This window comes from Acanthaster planci, linkage group LG06, assembly GCF_054643075.1.
Source record: "Acanthaster planci isolate LZ-2023a linkage group LG06, COTS_SCS, whole genome shotgun sequence".
In the NCBI taxonomy this organism is placed as follows: Eukaryota; Metazoa; Echinodermata; class Asteroidea; order Valvatida; family Acanthasteridae; genus Acanthaster; species Acanthaster planci.
In genome coordinates this window covers 19582413-19588650 of record NC_141782.1, presented here as the reverse complement: position 1 = coordinate 19588650, position 6238 = coordinate 19582413, and positions in this window count along the sequence as shown.

Here is a 6238-nt window from a genome sequence, read left to right as displayed (position 1 = left end):
GCCTCCGCACCATACAGAGCAATTTTGATGCAATTTTGGATAAGATTTTGACAGATCTCTAAGAATATTATTCAGAACCTATTACGCTCATTGCATCCAGTGATCACTCAGTTCTTACATTAGCCTCACCGGGGCATCGATGTTAGGAAATCGATCCAATATTCATATCGGCCTTTTCTTGATTCATCGATTTTGGCTTTTGGCCAATGGGTTACCAATGACAATTGGGGTACCTTGTGTAGCCTTCAAAACCTTGATGACATGGCTCCGACTTTCCAACAACTCATCAATGATAAACATAATAATTTTTTGAACTGATCACTGTAAAGCGTAGAACCAACGACCAACCATGGATGAATAACTGGATTCGGAGACTCGTACTCAAACGTGATACTAATAAGCAAGGTAGTGATTACAGGCCACTACGTAATGAGGTTCAGAGAATGATTTGGGTTGCAAATCGTGGTTATTACAAACAGAAAGTTGAGTTCTTGAAAAAGTCTGATCTCGGTAAATGGTGCAAGCAAATTTAATTCCTCAATTCCTCAAACCGTTTATGGAAATGGCAAATGACCGTGATGCTCATTTTGCTGGAATTTGTTCAAGCCCGCCATCTCTTAACCTGTGTGAATTGACATAAATTTACCAGCTTTGTCTTTGTCTTTACAAGTTACTCGTGAACACGTTTATCAAAGATTACATAGGTTAACCTCCTCAAAAGCTAAGTACCTTGGAGACTGTCTGACCAGGCTTTTAAAGGATTTGCGTATGAATTGTCAATTCCGTTAACGCATATTTTTAATGCGTGCCATGAGGTGGGCTGCTTTCTTCGAATTTGTAAACGGGATTCAGTGTGTGCCATACCCAATACCACTTCATGCAACAATTTTGATCAGCTACGCCCTATTTCGGTCACACCGGTCTTCGCTAGTTTCTTTGAAGGTTCTCTGTCCGAAAGGGTCATGGAGGATCTCAAAGGGTTTATTACAGCGGTTTGGAGATATGAGAGGGTGTTCTATTGAACACTACTTGATTAATATGCTTGACACTATTCGTCAAGGTCTGGATAAATCCAGCAATTGTGCTGCCTTACGTACTCTTGACTTTAGTAAGGGAATAAATCACACGCCTGTCATGGATACGTAAATACAGTTGGATGTTGACCGGGCTATTTTGCCTACAATATGTAGCTTTTTGGTAGATCGCAGACAAAGTGTTAGATTTAACAATGTACTGTCAGGTGAGATGGATCTTACGTGTGGACTACAACAGGGCACCAAGTTGGGACCTATTTTGTTTCGTGCTATGGTTAATGATTTAGCTTTATCTATATATACCGAACCGCTGAAAGTTTGTTGATGATTTAACTGTACTCGAGGTCCGTACAAAGGATGCAGTTTCGAACACGCGGACTTACCTGGATTCGGTAGTAAAATGGTGTCAGGATAACGATATGAAATTAAATTCAAGCAAGCGTAAAGTTATGCAGATTCCTTTATTCGTAATCCACAACCTCCACTTAACCTGGTGATTAATGACAGTCACCTTGAAGTGGTTTCATCAATTAAGATACTTGGCATTAGTGTTCAAAACTATTACATGTATCTGAAACGGGACGAGCAGGTTAAGCGAATTATTACAAATGCATCTAGACGTTTATATATTCCAAGTTGATTAAGAAAGAATGGTGTCAGCGATGACAACATATTGTTGATTTATAAGATGTGCATTTGTCCATTTCCTGAGTTTGGAGCAACTGTTTGGTCCTCATCTATTTCCATGGCCTAATCCACAAACATTGAAAGGGTTCAGTGACGAGCACTTCGGATAATAGATAATCCAAGTACCCTAGCATATTCCGAGCTTTTAAATGAGTTCTCTTTACAAAAACCTGCTTAAACTAGGCGTGATCAATTGACTTTGCGTCTCCGGAGTGCTCAGTCAACTCTGATAGGCATCGTCACTTACTGTCTTACCCACATCAAGCTACATCTAGACAAAACCAATTACAAATTACCTTACCTTATTACAATTCCGCGGTGCCTAACACAAAGATATAAGCAATCACCAGTCGTTTCTATGGTAGCCTAAAGTTGTTGAGTGGTTGTGTTGATAATTTGTGATTGGCTTTTATTGATTGTTGTTGTTGATATCTAGCTGTTGACGATTGATGTGAAAATTTTAGCTTTCAGATAGAAATGTAATTATGATATTTTAATTTTTATTTCAAATAATGTTTACTTTAATGTTTCTAATACTTGCTAATTTTTGTGTAAATCAAACATTTTTAGTCTTCTGACCTGCTTTTTGATGTTTTTAAAACAAATAAACCATATATCTGTCTGTCTATCTAATTAGCCCTTTGGCCTGAACATCCAACAGGGAAACTACTAATTAACACTTTTTTCTTTCCCTCTCTTGTCTCCAGATTATACCCCTCTTGGGGTCCAGTTCATTCCATTTTATTTTTTTAAAATCTCTTCCCACCTTTCATCCCTTTGTTACTCAACCATGCCTTTCAATCAGTCTCCCTTTATCCAGCCTGCAGCTTCCTTGGCCTTTCCTTTTGTCCTCTTGCATTCATCCATTATTCCATGCTTGGTTGATACCGCGTTTGCTTGTTTGTCCCGCCCACTTGTCATTTTTGCCTTTGAGAAAGATTCTGCAACTATCGAAACGTCAGCCTCTCCATATTTTGTGATTTATATTTGGATCACTGTAGTCAGCAAGCAGTTTGCAGCAGTTTTGTATTACATATCTCCTATTTAACCAGTTTGAGAGCCCCTCAACAGAAACTGTGTTCTTTTCGGGCAATCCAGCGGGGGCTGGTTAAATATCCTTCATGTTTTGTTTCTAATGTTTATGTGTATCTTCTGTGAATAGAATGTCTACGTAAGTGTATCCCAAAAAATGAAATAAATGAATGAAATAAACCAGAATGGTGAGTCGAAATAACTACATGTGCATTAATAAGACTTGAAGCTATGCATGGCAAGTACTCAATTAGGTAAGGCTTGCGGTTGCAACATGTACAAGGAGGAAACTCGTCTATGAGTGTGTGGTTCTGAGGAGAACCGATAGTGAACACTCGACGTAACGTTCCAAACAGTATGCTCTGTTCGTCTTCAGGAGGGTGACTGGTTGCCTGGCTCTGAGAACGCTGGTCTTAAGCGCTGAAGAGGCGCTTCAATCCGATCAATCTCAAATTAGGACGGTTACATCTTTGCAGGAAACACCATGTGGGTGGTTATTATTTGGCCGATGGTCACCTAATGGTCAGTGGGGGCCATTTTTTTTTCAAAACGTTCTTCTATTGGTTGTCCAAGTGTAAAACTTGATCGTTTTCATCTCTGCAGCCATGCACAAAAATCTCTGCTCTTATATTCTTTAGCGCATTTAAGCCCTACTTGCCAGTGGTCACTTTGTGTGTGTAGCCGAGCCAGACATTACTATGTTATCAAATACACGTTTTTACATAGACGTAGTTCCACTTTAAAAAGTTAAGCTTTAGTTTAGAGTTTTGAATTTTTTTAGTAGTGTGCCCCCTGTTTATTTGTTTAAGCCCCAACTTTCCCCCTATATAGGGCAGGCACATGGTCTGGCCAGTATAGCAGATCAGCAGAAATCAGTCGAACTTTACATGTATTGTTCCTCCTATCTAGAGTGCGGTTTTCTGCTTGAGCCCCATTCTGCTAGAGGTTTCCCAACGTTTCTTATTCATGTATGAAGTTGATTCCCTCTTTTCTCAATATTATCTATTTTCTGAACTTTTTTTATGTCAAGGATTGTCCATTTTCTTTCCTAGTATTACTTTTCCGAATGACCAAAGTTTTCCTAACTTTGTTAAGCTGTTATGCCTAGAAAACACTTAGCCTACACTCTACTTCTTTTAGATCTCTGCTTCTTAGATTTTCTCATATTTTTTTTACCATTCTTACTCTTTTTTAAGTCTAAGAATGTTAGTGGTATATAAGTATTTCCATCCATTTGCCTCAGAACATGCCTTTCTTTGTCCACTCTTCCTTAGTTGATTGTTCACTTGGACTTGCCAGGGGATTTTAATACTAAAAGAGCCTCATCATGACCTGTTAACAAGTTTAGTTTTATGACGTGTTAGTCCTGCTCTCACTGCCATTATGTAGTTTATGCACAAGAGATTTTTTTGTCTACATATACATGTATGTTCTTTACTTGTCTCGTGTTTTTTTACAGATTGAAGTCTGAATGTAAACTCGCGGTACATTTTACACACGGTGTTGGTTTCGGTTTGAATCCTTTTAAAGTTTTAGTCTTTTGGTGTTAAGTCTTTTCAGTCTTGTATTTTGTTTTTGTCCGTTTTTTAGTACTTCTAAATGAATAAATTCTTTTGTGTCCTTTTTAAAAATCAAATATTGGTGTCTGAGCCCTTATTGATTCAGTTTCCTGCGACCCTTCTCTCAAAAATCCTTGGTTTAGTTGGAGTTTTTGTTGTTTTGCGATTTCCCCATAGTGTGTCATTTTTCCTCGTTGTGTGCACCTTCAACATTTCGAAAAGCTGTCCACGGGTGATCCGTTCTTCCTGACGCACATTCCTCCTGTTAACATTTGGACTCGGTTAAGCGATAGCGGCGATTGGTAAAGTCTAAGTAGGCCTATTCTCGAACTTAAACCTTATGTCACCTTTTCGTATCTGCATGAATTATGCCACGCGTACGCCACGGACCCACGTTCGATGACAGGACAGTGCCAACAATGCACACAATTTGCGTAGGCCTACCCGGTATGAGTTAGGATTACTCTAGTGCCCCTGTAGCCACCTACACAACTACAGAGACACGTTCATAGTCAATTCCTGCACACAGCCAGTGGTTCCGGGGACCAAGGGTTATACTCCAGCAGCCAGAGGGATGAACAGTGTTTTGTCGGATATATAATGTTTCCTTGCATATTCTGGATAAAAAGGTCATACTTTTGACGAATTTGAACTATGCCACCTTGTCATGATTGGGCAATTTGAGTAATCGCTTATTCAGGTTACTATCGATATTTTATCAATACATAATGTATTTGCAGAGTTGAGAACAAACTTATATCATATTTCTCTGCATATTCCGAGCAAAGAGGTCACACTCTGGAAGAATTTGAGTGACACCTTGTCAGGGTTGGGCAATTTCATAACTGTTTTTATCGATAGTTTATCAATACATACTGGTTGCACAGTTAAAAACAAATAAAAGACAACCAAAATATTTTAATAAAACCGATGTCCCATATTTACATGTTAAAATATATAAAGAATAAAAACCTTAAAATGTAGAATTGAGGTTGACTGCAGCTGGGTGTGGCCTTGGGCGTGCCTGGGGAGTGGTTGGTGCATAAACAAGTTCGTATCACTTCTAACATTAAACCACAAATATGAAGTAGGGTTCCCCTATGTCGATTTTCAGTTCAATAACAAGTGGCAATAAGACTAGATTTCTCAGAACAGACATTGGGACTATAATAGAGGCGTGGCTTGAAAAGAAGATGATTAATGTGATAAGATGTTCACTTACAAATCTCTTACATTTAATGTAAGAGAGCAATATCATTGTTGATAAATATATTTAACCTTTAATTTTAGTGTCATCATTTTGTCAATAATTAATAAACTTTCTAAAGACCATGACACATCATTCAACTAAGAATAGGTTCTTGAGGTATGCAGTTACTGGGGCTTTTTTTTGGGGGGGGGGCGGACAACTTTTTGTTCCAAATAAAACTGAATATATTGTATATTCACTAAAAGTGAAATGTTAATTGAACTTTTTCTTTAAGTTATATAGAAGCAAGGTTCTTTGGTGCATCAATACACTGCACTTTAAAATAAACAACTGTTCTTGTGATATTGGCCTTATTCACTTACAGAACGTTTTTTCAACATTCAAAGGCTTACTCTATAATACATCGGTCTACATGTCCTTCAAAAGCTAAAGAGTAAGGAAGGTTTGACTGAAATTTTCCCACTAGACATACAGGTATGTCACCATGGCTTTTTGACAAGCTCTTTAAAATCGCTGATCACTTCAAGTGTGAAAATGGTGAATTCTTGTCCAGCATGAGCTGTCAACTGTTCAGCTTCACTCGAACCTGTCCTCTTGTGTATCAGGATCCGACGGTGTCCTATCCAGAGATGGCAGGAAGCTTTTGCTTTAGATGTTCAACCTTCTTGTCAATTAAGCATAGTACTGCACCCATTAAATTTGGGGAAGTTGCTTTA